Here is a 14003-nt window from a genome sequence, read left to right as displayed (position 1 = left end):
GTTTGTTTGTTTTGTTTTTGTTTTTGTTTTTGTTTTTTTCTTTTTAAGGAAAGCAGGAGTTAATTCCTTATTGTTTCATTAAGAATTCTTCACTTTTATCAGTTTTGCATATTTGAAATCTGTTACTTTAGCTTTTTTAAGGAAAGGATTTGCTGATGAATTAAACTTTGAGAACTACTCAAGGACAGAGAGAAAGAACATTTTTAATAGAGTGAAAAGTCTAAAATGAGACTGGAAAGAAATGTAGGATTGGAACAGGTATATGAAGGTAGAAGGAAATAAGTAAGGAAAAAAGCATACACTGTGGCAAGAAGGCATGAGAGGACATAACGTGCTGTCTGTACTACTATAAGTAGTATTTTTCAACTTCATTCTCCGTTTTTTTACTAGTGTGTAGAAATACAACTGACTTGTATATTGGCCTCGTATCTTGCAATTTTGCTCCGTTTACTTATTTTTAGTAGTTTTGTTATCCAACCATGTTATCTGTACATGATTACCACGTTATATTTTTCTTTTCCAATTATAACACCTTTTATTTATTTTTTTACACTGCAGTGCTACATAGCATGGTTCAATAGAACATTGAATAGAAATAATATTCAGTATTTCTCCATTTAATATATTAGCAAACAAATTGAAATTTATGTATATCTGTTATGAAAAAGGACATTCTCTTGTTATGAAAAAGGACATTACTCCTGTGTGCTGAGTTTTTATCATAAAAGGGAATAGTATTTTTGTCATATGCATCTTTTGCATTGATTGAAATGATCATATTGTTTTTCTCTTCATTATTTTAATAGAGAATTACATTGTCCTAATTTTGATGTTCTATTCCTGAGATAAATCCTTTTGGGTTATGATGTATCATCATGTAATGTATGTGTGTGTGTGTGTATTGATCAGGTTTCTTCCCTAGTAGTAACCTGATTGAAGTTACCAGGAATGTCTTCCAAAAACTTAAGAGCAGAAATAAATTTTTACCATCCAATTATGAAGGATGGGTGAAATAGCAATACCCACAGAGGAAGAGGAAAGCAAGGCCAAGCATACTGCAGTGGTGAGAGGCTCAGGAAGAGTGAATCCAGCATCTGTAGGGACCCACATGGCTGGAATAGAGTGCTCCTGATAAGAGAAAAATGCTATTTGATATGAAAGCCAAAATTAGGCTGTCAGAGATATTTTGAATGGTTTTTCTTTAGTCTAAAAATGAAAGAGTTTGACATAATCCTAGGGGAAATATTAATTGACTCTATTTCTGGGGAGCAAATGTTTTAAGGAGAATTTCTGATGGGTCAGTCATTTCAAAGATAATTTGTTTAATCTGGCTTGAGAAATTTATGGAAGAATTGCTTCTTGGAGGAGTTTGGGAGTCTTTAAAAAATGTTCTCAGAAGAAAAGATACAGTTCTGTTCCTAGTGACAATTGTCTGGCATTTTGCCAAACCCCAAGCTGGTAAAATTCTTAATTAAAGCTCATATGATAATTATTTTTTCAAAATCAATATGTAATCATCTTTCAAAACCTAGGATAAAATTTGGTATCTGAAGCTGTACCAAGATGAAGCTGACTATCTTTCCAAGCCACTGGCTACCAGAAACTCATTGAAGTGGAGGGTGGACACAAATTTCATACTTTGAGAAGCTTATGGCCAAGAAGTTGCTGCTAACACTCTGGGTGAAGCATAGAAGGGTTATGTGATTCAAATCAGTGATGGGACTGACAAGCAAGGTTTCCCCATGAAGCAGGGTATCTCTTGACTCATGGCTGTGTTCACCTGCTGCTGAGTAAGGGGCATTCCTGTTATAGACCAAAGTAAACTGGAGAGAGAAAGCACAAATCTGTTCAAGGTTGTATTGTGGATGCCAATCTGAGCATTCTCAACTTGGTTATTGTAAAAAATAATAATAGTAATAAGAGAGAGAAAAGGATATTCCTGGACTTACTAATACTACTGTGCCTCATCAACTGAATCCCAAAAGAGCTAATAAATTCTGCAAACTTTTCAGTCTAAGGAAGATGATGTCCACCGATATGTTGTCAGAAAAACCCTTAAACAAGGGAGATAAAAAACCCAGGACCAAAGCACAGAAGATTCATCATCTCATTACTCTACAACACCAACATTGAAGAAACAGTGTACTAAGAAGAATAAGAAAAAGACTGCAGAATATGCCAAACATTTGGCCAAGAGAGTGAAAGAAGCCAAAGAAAAATGCCAGGAACAGATTTCCAAGAGATGCAGGCTGTCCTCTCTGAGAGCTTCCACTTCTGAATCTGAGTCCAGTCAAAAGTAAGAATTTTTACAAGTAACAAATAAATAAAATCAGACCTTCAAAACAATTCAGTATCTGTTATGGTTGAGATCTGGATTCCCTCAAAGGTTCATGTTCAGAGGTAGGGCTTTTGGGAGTGATTTGATCATGACAGCTCTGATCTCACCAATGAATTAATCTACTTATAGATTCATTGCTGAATGGACTAATAATGAAAAGGAGGTGATGAAAGTTGTATGGGGTGGAACTAGTTAAAGAGAGTAATTCCTTGTGGGCATTCCCTGGGGGACTGTATAGTGTTTTTGGCCTCTTCCTCCCACTCCTCTGCTACTTGCTTATGTGAGTTGAACAGATTCACTCCACAACTTGCTCCCTGCCATGACATGGTGCCTCACCTTAAGCCCACAGTGATGGAACTAAGCAACTATGACCTGAAACCTCTAGCTGTGAACCAAACTGAATCTTTCCTTTCAGCTGATTTTCTCAGGTATTTTATCAGTGATGAAAAGCTCACTAGAGTATCATGTATGTCAGTCTGTCTCAAGTTGTTAAAATCAACTTTTACATAACATTTCCCATAGAAAATGAAAGGGTTTTTTTTTATTTTGAAATAACTTTCTGAGCTGGGTGCAGTGGAGCACACCTGTAATCCCAGAAGCTCAGGAGGCTGAGGCAGGAGGATCGAAAGTTCAAAGCCACCCTCTGCAAAAGTGAGGCACTAAGCAACTCAGTGAGACCCTGTCTCTAAATATAATACAAAATAGAGCTAGGAATGTAGCTCAGTGGCTGAGTGCCCTTGAGTTCAATCCCTAGTACCAAAAAAAAAAAAAAATCTTGAGAAATAATTTTCTGTGAGAGAGCAATGAACAGAATCAAGAGAACTGTGTATTTTCTAGCCTGAATTCTGTTTCAAGTTACATAATTTCTGTCTTCTTCAACTTCAAAAATTCCATAGTGGTGTTTGGTATCCTGCTTTATGGATTTAATGATATGGGTAAACTCAAAATTTTAAATGTTTATATGCATTTTTGTATAAGACCACCAAGGTGAATAGTAGAAAACAAAGAACTATAAAGAAATAGTACTACTTCTATGTTATTGTTGCTAACATTATTGTGTATTGTTGGATTCAAATAACTAAATTATGCTCTATGAAATAAATTTCCACCCTAATTATTAAACTATTTTAGGAAGATGGTGATGGACTAAACAGATGTGCTTCTTGCTATTTCTACTACTAAATATATCTTTTTTAAAAACCCTGTACTTCATATATAATATAAGCATAAAAAGATTTTGGTGATTCTTTTTGCCTCATCTATATCAGATATTAAGCTGAAAAAACAGGGATCCCAGAAACACCAAGAAAAGAGAAAAAAAATAGCAAGCTTCAGTAAAGCTTCTTTTTTCTATCTAGAGACCAAGAAAGGTGCATCTAGCGAGACCAGAAACTTTTAGACAATAACCACTCTTTTAGGCAAACAATACACAGGTGATCCCATCATTCCACACACCAGCAAAGGCCAAGTCCAGAGCATAGATTTCCACTCCTACAAGGCTATAAAGATGGGCCATAAAACCCCAATTGCATAGTGTCAGAGCAGACCAAGACCAGACCACACTGGCTAGTAATGGGCACCTGGCCCATGCTGCTAATAATTGTGGAGACCCTGTGGGGGACCTGGATTTCTACCCCAACCAGTAAGAATAAGCCCCCACTACTTCCCAGCTAGAATAGTGTCAGCGGAGGCTACTGTACAGTCAAAACTTTTACTACTGTCCACATTTCAACCCCATGGTGTCACCAGAAGCAAAATAGGAATCAGTAAAAAGGCATTCTTTCCCCCTCTGAACTATGGTAATATCAGTAAAGGCCTAGTGAGGAGCTTGAACTCCCACTCACACCAAGCAATAAACAGGAGATTCTTACCTCAGGTTTCTAGAGGACAAGTGGGAGATCTGGGCTTCTATTTCACCTGGTTATAATGAGGTAGTACCTATTCTTCCTGCTGCAGCAGCATCAAAGCAAACCAGATGAAAGCAAAAGTTCACATAAGATCCTGAGTTTCATAATGTAATACTAAAAATGTTAAGGTTAAAAAGACACTCATTACACCAAGAACCAGAAGTATCACTCAAATTAAAAAGGTAATCAGCAGACAGTGACAATTTGATGACAGAGATGTTAAAATTATCTGACAAAAACAAAGGTGATAAAGTATGAAAATATTTCAATGAGCAATTATTGATATATTAGAAACAAAAGTCTGAGCAAAGAAATTGAAGGTCTCAGAAGAGATAAAGACAAATACATGGAAATTTTTTACCTGAAGAAATATAGGTATCATATTCTGTTTTAAACCCATTGCAGAACAGTAGACAGAGGAAAGCATCATTGTATTCCATTGTAGAACAATAGGAATTAATTAAACTTAAATACAGAGAAATAACAAATTTGGGGGGGGGGCAGGTTCAGGAACCTGTAGGAGTGTAACAAAAAAATTTATATTTTTATCATTAGTTCAGAAGGAAGAGGGAAAAGAATAAATTAGTTTGGAATACTAATGGATAAAATTCCTCAAGTTTAGCAAAAGACATACAGCTACAGGTTTAGAACACTGAGCAAGCTCACAGATCATAAATCCAAAGACATCCACACCAAAACACCTCAAAGTAAAACTTCTGATAACCAAAGTCAAAGGAAAAATCTGGAAGGAGGAAAGAGAGAAAAATGACACCTTTTCTAAAGTGACTTTTTCTTTAAAAAAAGGAAGCAGATTTCTCATCAGAAATCATTAAGCCACAACAGTTTTCAAGTGCTGAAATAAAATAATTCCCAGCTCAGAGGAATAAAATCAGCAAGATGAGGGAATAAGAAGCCCCACACCTTCATTCTCCCATGGAGACATTGACTAAATATTAAAATGTGAACCAAATTGCTTTTGTAAGAATGCCAGAAACTAGTTAAGGGGTTGCAGCACCTCAGGTAAGAAACACAGTGAAGTGGGTAGGAAAAATGTTCACATTTTACACACCCTAACCACACCACTGAGCCAGAAAAGCAAGGAAGGAATAAATGTGGGAATGTGAGGTTGGTTCTATATATAAAACTCAATGAAGGTCATATATATACCACATTAACAGAAGGAAGATCAAAAACCACACAGTTATTTTGATTGATGCAGAAAAATCAGTTGACAAAATTTAACACCATTTCATTAAACAGCAACACTAAAAAAAAAAAAAAACGTAGGCAAAGAAGGCAACTGCCTCAACATAATTCAGGCCATGTATGAAAAACTGACAGCAAAAGACAAGATTGTAAAAGACTGAAGCCTTTCTTGCAAGATCGGGAACAAGGAAAGGATGCCCACTCTTGCCACTTCTAGTCAACAGTACTGAGAGTTCTAGCCAGAGCAAGAAAAAATAAATAAATAAAAGCCATATTGGAAAGGAAGAAGTAAAAGTATCTGTCACACCTGACATGTTATATATTGAAAATGCCAAAGATTTCACCCCCAAAAAAAACATTTTAGAACTAGTAAACCTTTAATTTACTAAGTGATATGTTATATCCCCTGTTTATTCTGAGATCATAGTAGTCTTTACAACAAAAATTGAATGTTGGAACACAACTTTAAATGAGCTGAAGTCTAGCCTATTTTGGAGCCATTCTAACACGGAGTAAGGTGGAAAGATGAGCCTTATCTCAAGTAAGTTGGGTCTCCTCACAAATAATACAACATTACTTCTGAAACATGAATCAAAGGCCAAGAGAACTTTTCACTGTCTTTTTGTGGAAGAAGTGGCAAAATTCTTTCATGTTTTACAATGTCACCTTTAAACAGATCAGGTTCTCCTTATTACCTTCCAAAAATACATTTAAATTCCAATTTCAGTGTGAAAAGTAACACAAAATTGTATATATAACTTATTGACAACAGGTTACTTTATCCAGCTATAAAACATCAAATGACATGAATAAATACCAACCAAATTTGTTATTTCTATATAAATCCTAGACTGTTGCTACAGAAAATTTTAGTTTGGAGAACTTGGCAAAGTGCTTCCCTTAACCTTTACATTTAACTAAGTTTAATTTTTAAAGTACAATTTAGAACCCATACTGTACAGTAGCAATAATCACAAGTCTGCATGGGTTAACAAAAATCAAAAAATAGTCTTAAAACTCTTATACATTTAGGAAACAGTGTTAATGATCAGAAGTGGACTTAGTCAAGGCAAACAGATATAAGACAGGTCTTCAGTTGAGAGTGTGACCTTTCTATGTCAGATATCATGTATAAAAGACAGCATTTATTGATTATCTTGCTGGTAAACCTACACAAACTTTCAATTTATTAACTTGTACATAACACTTAGATAAGGCTTAGATAGATATAGTTTTCAGATGCATACACTTACCTAGTCACACATATTGATGGTGTCGATTATATTGTTATAACCTAATTATATTGTTATAATAGTTGTTCATTTAACCATTTACAGAGTAATTATTTAAGACTTTAAAACAGGTACAAACCCTAATTTCTTTAAGACATAGTTTCCCCAAGTAATAAAACCTAATAAAAAATTATCTTGACAGATAAAAGCCAATTAATGTTTCAGCTTTTGCTTCATATCAGTACATTAAAGTCCAAATAACTTTAACTGACTGTGCTAATTTAATCACAAACACACACTTTTTGATATTTACCTTCCACAAATTTTCTGTGACTTAAACATTCACAGCTTCTTTACATCCTTAGTTTTGTCCTCTTTCATCTTGAACTTTAACATAAGAATTTTACTTTTCCAGACAAAATACTTTATCATCTGAAAACATTTATTTTACCCTCTAATTTTCCATACTAAAATGTTTCCATAACTATACCTTTATTTTCTTTTTTAGTTTCAGACCCTTTGTTAAATTCATATTCTTAAGCAATCCTTGTGAATTTTATCTATGCATGTAATTTTCACAACAAATTTTATCCCAGGAGAATGATCAAACAATATGGTATATACTAACATTGTGCCTTTATCTTTTTCTCTCCCAGGTGGCATTCAAAGGGTTGGAGCACAGGATATTTTTGAGCCTGACCTGCCTGCCGTATATTATCATGATGGCATCAACTTTAAGTGAGTTCCCCACTGTCAATTGTACCTAGAGTCTCCTTTTGGGCCTTTTTCTTATACTGGGAATATTTTTTTTTCTCTTCTTTTTTTTATTTTTTTTTTTTATTGGTTGTTCAAAACATTATAAAGCTCTTGACATATCATGTTTCATACATTAGATTCAAGTGGGTTATGAACTTCCATTTTTACCCCAACTACAGATTGCAGATTCACATAGGTTACACATCCACATTTTTACATAATGCCCTATTAGTAACTGGGAATATTGATATGCAGTGGAGGAGTCACTTTCCTTCCTTTTCTTTAGGCTTCCTTGAAGATCCCTTTGCAGAGGCTACCTTCAAAACATGGCTTGGCCTTAGTTTCTTTTTCTTTTCTGGGTGCATTATTTATTCTGTTGGTTTCCCTAGGCACTTAATTTAAGGGGATACTGTTATAACAAGAATTTTTTTTGCACTGGTGATGGATAGCCAGCCCCTGGCCAAATGGGGTGCCTATTTGTGTCCCCAGTGCTGAAACCTTATGCCACATCCTTTGTGGCAGCAGCCTCAATCCTCCTTGGGCAAAAGGGGCTGGAAGGCAGGGTTGGGGCCAGGTTTTCTGCCAGTTTAGTGCTAGTATCCTTAACCACAGTGGGATGATCTGTGGCTTCCTGGGGCCAGGCTGAGAAACAGTGCTAGGAGTATCTGTAATGGCACCCCCTCCTCCACAGAAAATCTTAATTAAGCTTCTCCAGAAATCTTCAGCATAATTGATCTTATCAGCAAAACAATCTCTACAAAAGAGTTCAATGTAGTTAAGCTTCCTATTTCCTGTTGTTCTATCTTACTTAGCCACAGCCTGAATGATATCAGCACTCCAGGTACTGAACACTCTTTTGCTAGTTTTTTACAACATTTATGGATTATCTAGTATTGGAACAGTATATAATAGTTTGTAAAAGTTTTCAAGCAAGTGTGTTTGCAAATGCAAAGTGTGATAAGAGAGACAGATTCTTTAACAAGGACCCTGGCCTTGGGCTGGAGCTTCACAGAGATGTGTACATAAGAGATAAGAGAAGATGTTACTTTCAAAGATAAGAGAAGATTTTACTAATTGGACTCCATGGTAACAGCTGGCAGGGGGAGCTGTCCCCTTTTCAGGCGCTGTCCTTGAAGGGTTAACTTGCCCAGAACAGTGAAAGAAAAAGCTACTTTTGTGTGAATTTCTGCAGATTGTGAACTTCTGAGCCCTCCCACTACACACTGCGTATAAAGTTCTGAAACTGCCTGAACTTGGAGTTCAGGAGGATTAATAAATTACAGTGAAAGCTTTTCCTTCTGAACCTGGCTGCAGCCAAATAAATTCTTTGGTGTCTGATCTCATCTGTTCCAACTAATGCCAGACATGGGTTTAAAAGATTTAAGTCTTTTTAACCCTTTTTTCTCATGTCCTACTGTCTTTGCACACCAGAGATTGTGCCTTTTGGCCCCTTCAGCTCAGTTCCTGATGGTTCAGACCCCTTATCATGCAACTACATAAATGCATGCAAATACAGAATCTCTTTCATATACTTGACCCCTGAAAGACCAACTTCGATGTCAAGATTGTTTAATAATCCAGAAAAACTATTCAAAAGTCAGATTTTGTTATAGTAGATTGTCTTTCTCTTAGACAGGTCTCTGTGCTCAGCCAAGGTCTCTGTGTTCAAGAGACTACTGGTAAGATCAATGCAGCATGGCCCATATCTTAAAGGGCCAGTAACAGTCACAAAAACAAAAAACAGACAAGAGAGGATCACCACCAGGTGAAGTGATGCATGCCTGTAATCCCAGTAGCTCAGGAGGCTGAGGCAGGAGTTCAAAGCCAGTCTCAGCAATGGTGAGGCACTAAGCAACTCAGTGATACCTTGTCTCTAAATAAAATACAAAATAGGTCTAGGAATGTGGCTTAGTGGTTGAGTGCCCCTGAGTTTACTTCCTGGTACCAAAAAAAAAAAAAAAAATCACCAAAACTAGGGCTGACAGATGGGAACTTTTACAGCAGACAGATGTACACATACAAATTTCTTGCACTTACTTTTGACACTTTTTTTCTTATACTTAACCTTTGACAGACCAACTCCACCTGCAAAATTGTATAATAATACAAAAAACTATTGAAAAGCCATATTGTTAAAGTAAAACATTATCTTAGGCAGGTTTATACCTGTTTTTGAGTAAGACTGAGCCTTGATATTCTTATTCAAAATGTCAAAACCTCATAATGGAGATGTGACAAGATGTTCAACAATTGGTATTTATTGAAAACATTGTATAATATGCAAAATAATGAGGTGCCTTTATATTGCATCTATAAAAATTAAGTAAAATTGGATCAAGTAGGGCTGGGGTTGTAGCTCAGTGGTAGAGAGCTTGCCTAGCACATGTGAGGCACTAGGTTCAATCCTCATCACCACATAAAAATAAACAAATCAAATAAAGGTATTGTGTCTATCTATAACTAAAAAGAATTTTTAAAAAATGGAGGGCTGGGGACATGGCTCAGTGGTTAAGCACCCCTGTATTCAACCCCTGATACCAAAAACATTTTTTTTAACTGGACTAAGTTCATAAAAAGAAGACCTGACTTCAAAATCTACAGAAGAAAACATGGACAAAAGGTTCATAATATTAGATTTAGTAATCATTTCTTGGATGCAACACCAAAAGCACAGACAACAAGCATAAAACTAGACAAATGGAACTATATGTATTTTAATGCCACCCCTCATCTTGGGTTCCAGGACTGGTATTGTACCTGGTATTTGTATTTCTATGTCAGATTTCTGAAAGTGTAAAATCAGATTGCCACTTATCTCTCTTATTCTGACTGGAGATTTTTCAGGTATGCCAAGAAAATAGCATCCATTTACCAAAATGTTGGTGGTGGTATTTGTTAGCCCCAAAAGACTGGGCTAGATGCAAACTTCATGGATTGGCTGTTTATTCAGGGACCAAGTTTTATGCAGGAATGCAGTGATGCTGGTGGAGCCATTTTTCTGCTGGAAAAGGAGCCACTGGACAAGGAAAGGGATTGGGCTTATATGGGTTATACTGAGAGGTGACTTAATTAATGGGCTTGTCAGTTTGGGGCACTTAGGAATCCAGGGTCTGTCTAACTTGGTGAAATGAGAGGGAGTCTGGGGTCAGTGGTCAGTTTTAAGCACTTAGGAAACTGGTTGGTGAGAATTTGAAAATTTGTTTTTACTGAGCAATATTTTAAAGAGCAGGGGCTGCTTTTGGGTCCCATCTGGGGTGCCAGATTTGTTGCTGAAAGCTCAGTCCTTTTCCCTGATGCCAATCCAATAAGGAGGACACCATTTTGAGAAAAAGGGAAAAAGAAGGTTCATTGCTTTGAAGAAGAATGGAGCGTCTGGGGTCAGCATTCATAGCTTATCTCTTTCTCTTCAGGGTCCCATTGTACTGGCACTGAGAAAGGATCTATTTGGGGAAGGATCGATACTTTGGCTTCCTTTCTAGGGATTGTTCTGTCACTGGGAAAGAATCAATGTGCTGCTTTTGTCTTCATTCCCAATTCCCAGGCTATATTATTTTGGTGTTTGTCATTTACATCGATAATAGTCTTGACAGGAAAGCAGCTCAAACTTCAAACATCCCAACAAAAGAAAATATAAAGTAAGACACATCTCATATGTGAGAACCTTATGATCTGATTCAGGGGAAAGTCAGAAATTCCTTCTTGCGTTTTATGACCTGCTTCAGGGGAGAAGGTGTGAGTGCCTTCTTGATTTTGATGTTTTCACAAATACCAAGGTACCATATTTTGAAGTAGTGTGTCCTGAACTTCCACAGTGGACAATGGGAGGAAACAAAATAGATGAGTGTTTTATCCAACCTGCTTTATTTTCTTTAATGTAATACTTCGAAAGCTTCATAGTTTCCTCTAAATATTCCCTTTATTTGTTTCTAGTCTTTTTAAAAATGCCTAACTTATTTGCATTGTTGTCAAAAAAACATGGCCTGTATGGTACCAGTTCTTTGAAATATGTTTGGGTTACCTTTGAACTATTATGAGATCATTTTTTATAAATATGTGCTTAAAATATGACTTTTCAAATTTTGAAATGGAATAGTCTACATCATTACTACATCAAGTTTGATATTTTGCTCTTCCAATATCCCATATCTTCAGTGATTTTTTTTTTTTAATACCAGGAATTGAAAGAACAGAATCTTGCTAGATTGATTAGGGCCTTGCTAACTTGCTAAGGCTGGCTTTGAACTCATGATCCTCCTGCCTCAGCCTCCTGAGCCACTGGGTTTACAGGAGTGTACCACCTCTCCTGGCCAATGATCATTCTTTTTATCATCTTTTCTGTCAATTAATGAGAAAGATAGGTTTAAAATAACTCTGTTATATTTGTTAGTTCTCTTTGTAGTTCTACCAACTTTTTCTTTGAAGTTACATTATTAAATGTATAAAAGTTTATGAATATTTTCATTCCCTGATAAATTAATCTTTTTAACATTTTTAATTTCCTTCTCTACCTCTAGAAATATTTTGTCTTACTTTGAATTAAATGTAGCTATATAACTTTCCATGTTAATATTTGGCATATCTTTTTCCTACCCTTGACTTTTTCCCTCCACATTTATTTTATGGTGCATTAAAGTTGTACATAATGGGTGGAATTCATTGTTACAAATTCATACATGCACACAATATAACAATATAATTTGGCCAGTATCCTTCTTAAGCACTTCATCCTCCCTCCCCTTTTCCCACCCCTGTCCCTTTCCTCTATTCTATTAATTTCCCTTTGTTTTACAGTTATGTGTGATCATCCCACCTTTCTTATCCTTTTTCCTCTCTAGCATCCACATATGAGAGAAAGCATATGACCTTTGATCGTCTGAGTTTGGTTTATTTTGCTTAACACAATGGTCTCAAGTTCCATCCATTTTCTTGAAGATGGCATAATTTCATTTTTTCTTTATGGTGGAATAAAACTCCACTGTGTATAGATACCACATTTTCTTCACCCATTAATCTGTGGATGGCACCTAGACTGTTTCCATGGTTTGGTTATAATGAATTATGCTGCTATAAACATGAGTATGCAAGTATTGATGCAATACGCAGACTTTAATTCTTTATAATTAATATTGAGGAGTGGTTATAACTTGGAGATTCCATGTCTAGTCTTTTTTTTATAAGAATTTTACCTTTATTTTATTTATTTGTTTTCATGTGGTGCTAAAGATCAAACCCAGTGCCTCATCCATGCTACCCATGCCTAGTCTTGAGAATCTGACCTTTGACTTTCAAGATTTGTGTATCCTTACTGCAGCTAGAGTTTTAAAAATATTATCTGACAATATTTTTCTTTTAACTGGTAAGTTCATTCTATGTGAATATCTAATAATTATTGATAGATTTGGATTTATTATGGAAATCGTGCTTAGCTAGAGACCAAGCACCACTGAAAGGATTGGAGAACTCTGGGGGACCCAGAAAGGTAGTGCTCTGAAATTCTGGGCCCTGAGCTAGGGTTACAGGGGGCTCTTTATAGTAAATTTGACATCATTCCTTAACCATTACAACTTGAACTTCATGACCAAGGACCATGTACAGAAATTTTATAAATAGGTCACAGGTGCAGAACAAAGACAATAAAACACTTGCAAGTGTTATCATGAAGTGTCCTTTTCCAAGGCAGCAGTAGCTCAAAATGACTTGAGTTTATCTCCCTAAGAGGTATATGTCTAAGAATTAAGCCTACGAGGTTATAGTTAATTGGCATAGTGACCTAAAATTTATACTAGCAATTAAGTGATGTAGCTATATTCCTATACATTTTACAAAATAAAAGAAGAAACTTCACAGGCATCTGTTGCATCTCTAGTCTTGAAGTCTGTCACAGAGATGTTTACATATCAAGAGAGAGTTGTCAGACTTCCTAGAGACAGCTATTTACACCCCTATAGATAGGGATCCATGGTTAATTAGATTCCAGGAAGAGAGGCTGGCAGAGGGGAAGGGGAGAAATTAACCCTTTCCCAAGGCACTGATTCTCTATCATAAAGTTCTTATATTCATTTTATAATCAGGCCTGGTATTTCCACCACATCATTATTATTATTTTCTAACATACTTTCTATTTTTCCCAATTTTTCTGTTTCTGATTTGTTTGTACTTGTTTGGAAATTGCACATTCTACGTTGTCAAGTTTTACCAAGAGCCATTTCTACGAGAAAAACTGTGTTGAATATATCCATATAGCTTCTATGTTGTAATCCTGGAGAAATACTGTCCCGATGCAGGGACAGGTTTTTTTATTTGGTAAAATTGCTTGATGCTGAGTTACCTTAGTTTGTATGAATTGTGAAATTTTTCATATTTTTCCATGTTTTGAAATAATTCAAACAACTGTGAAAGAGAAGAGCTAGACATTAATAAAATGCAGTAAAGCCAGATTTTATTCTGTACTATTGCAATGGGGGAGAGCAGCTTCAGTAAATCAGAGCTGAACTCTGAATACAACACAGACAGCTGCAGATTTTTGGCCAACAAGCAGGGTGAGAGTGTCAGTGGATGAAAAAT

General features: G+C 35.9%; 1 pseudogene; it reads left to right on the top strand.

Annotated features, from left to right (window-relative positions):
• The first annotated feature begins 225 nt into the window (after positions 1 to 225).
• Positions 226 to 9824, top strand: LOC107159761 (annotated as a pseudogene).
• The last annotated feature ends 4179 nt before the right edge of the window (positions 9825 to 14003 follow it).

This window comes from Marmota marmota, unplaced genomic scaffold, assembly GCF_001458135.2.
Source record: "Marmota marmota marmota unplaced genomic scaffold, marMar, whole genome shotgun sequence".
In the NCBI taxonomy this organism is placed as follows: Eukaryota; Metazoa; Chordata; class Mammalia; order Rodentia; family Sciuridae; genus Marmota; species Marmota marmota.
This window is presented reverse-complemented; position numbering and strand designations above follow the sequence as displayed.